Here is a 2,462-nt window from a genome sequence, read left to right on the forward strand (position 1 = left end):
CAATGGATAGAGCTAACATCATCGTAATATTAGGACAAGAAAGGGGGCAAATGAAAAGGGTAGACACTTTCTTGGCCTAATGGAAGAAAAATGGAGTTAATCCCTTCTTGCTGCAAGTGCATCAATTTATAGTCGTCTTCCATTAAAGGGTCTTAAGAGCACCATGCTCCCTCAGGCAAAGTGATTTTCTGAGCCCTATCAGGCAAATTTACATGCATACTCCTTGAAAATTTCATTTTTTGTTACACCCTCTGGCCCATGCGTTAAGATGGCACTGGGTACGACCACTAAAGTCCATTTTTCAGAAATTGTTTTGAAAAAAAAAAACATTTTGATGAAAATCAAATGCAAAAATTTTGTATCCATCCATCAATTTTTTCATTTAAAATCGAAATAAAATGAATCGTAGTGTAAATATGTCATGCCAGAAGCATGAATGTGTGAATCCCCAAAACGAGGAAAATGATGTTTGAATGTTTTCTCTACTCGTATTACTCTGAGTAATTTCTCTATAAAATGCTTTTCAATAAGCCTTAAACATTCACGTTTCTGGCAGAACTTAGCAAAATAAGGGATCCAACCAGCTGAGATAAACCCAAAAAGTGAAAATTTGTTTATTGCAGTTTTTGAACTTGTCCATAAGATTTAAAAAAACCACAAAATTTCCGATTTTTCAAGGAATGTTTGCAAGACGCGCTAGTAAAACTGATTATTTGTTAGAATGTTATGAATTTCAAAAGTTTGGAAAAAAAATTTCGAAAATCTATAAATTCACCATTTTTAAACACTTTCCATTGGTCAATTGTAAAATTGCTGATTCATTCTGCTAACACGTCAAATGAACATTTCTATAAGATTTCAGAATTCTCGGCGCGGTCATTTGTTTTTTAAATCTTATGGATGGGAGGTAAAAATTTCATATAAAGTTGAACCTTCCCTAACGGACACTTTTCTGATCTCCAGTCCCGTGGAATAGGGCTTCAATGTATTTCACTCCCCATTAGCTGACACGCTCGATAGCGAACGGTTTAGTCAGGCAAACTCTAAGGGGTCATTCAAGTATTACGTCAGCATCGAGGGGGGAAGGGGGTTTCAGATTTGCTGACGGGGGGGGGGGGTCAAAAATGGTTGAAAATCTGCTTACGTAATACTTAAATGGTCCCTAATCCCAAGCTCATATTGGGGGGGGGGGGTAAATATAAATCATCAATTATTTAATTATCTTAGATAACTATATGATCCAAATGATGAATTCCAATGGTAGTGTTGGTTTTGTTTATTGATACATGTGAAGAAATCCAACATTACGACTGATAATGTTGTTATGAATTCTTCATCTTCCACTTATTTCAATTCTTGTTGCAAAACATGCGTAGGTATCATGTACGGGTAAAAATAGTTAATTGGTTTAATGAGAAGTTATATATAAATTCTTCCACATTTATCACTCTTGCCAACTTTATTTGGCAATTACGCATGATCGCCGGTAAAAGTGATAAATGTAATGAAATTTAATCAAACTTTCTTTATATGTTGAGAAGGTTGGTGATGATGAATATGAGATGTAATAACCACCGGTGTTCGGTGTATCACTTTTACATACTGTAACACCTTACAGTGTTACATACTGTAACATTGTAAGGTGAATTGTTAACCTCGGGCCAATGGTGCTCCCGGGGATAGAATGTATATATATTTTAACATGTAAATTTTTTTTTAAATTGAGAAAGTAAATGCTCCCTTCGGGGAAGCCCCGTATGGCGAATCACATTCGTTGGGTCGGGGTAAGTAACTCATACTGTAACACAGTGTTTCCCAAAGTGGGCAATATCGCCCCCTGGTGGGCGATGGAATGGTCCAAGGGGGCGATAGAACCTACTGATTTAACATAGAATCCTATGGGTTTACTTGAGTTGGGGGGCGATGAGAGGAAAAAAATTCTGATGAAGGGGGCGATGGAACAAAAAGTTTGGGAGACTATGCTGTAACATATGTATTGGAACCGAAGCCAAACGTCGTATAAACGACTTCCACTGTATATTGTACTCCCCCGTTAACGGGCGAAATTTTTGGTCCCATGGATGTCTGTTCTCGAAAGGTTCTGCTGTATTAAAGTTCGTTTCTTGAATACTTTTTCACAGTCACTCATTACTTTCTTTTATTTTGAAAGAACCGATTGACGAAATTTTGTGCATCTGAATTGCAATTAAATTAAATACCGTATTTTTCAAAGTCATTTTTTCTCAGCCACCTCGTTGGGCATTTTGCCTGTTGTGGCGTTGTATTTGTATTTGAAAAATGTCATTTTGAAGCCTCAGGTCGTGACACCCCTTAAATCTTGCAAACGCTATTAGGATTAAAAGTATTTTTTTTAGATTTGCCATCTTTCAGTAACAAGCATGCTACTTACATGAGAAAGAAGCGAAACACATTATAAGACTCATGGTGCAACATATCTTTTT

Source organism: Pholcus phalangioides, unplaced genomic scaffold (assembly GCF_987345545.1).
Source record: "Pholcus phalangioides strain wild (caught in Gottingen) unplaced genomic scaffold, Ppha-v1.0 ptg000015l_1, whole genome shotgun sequence".
NCBI classification, from domain to species: domain Eukaryota; kingdom Metazoa; phylum Arthropoda; class Arachnida; order Araneae; family Pholcidae; genus Pholcus; species Pholcus phalangioides.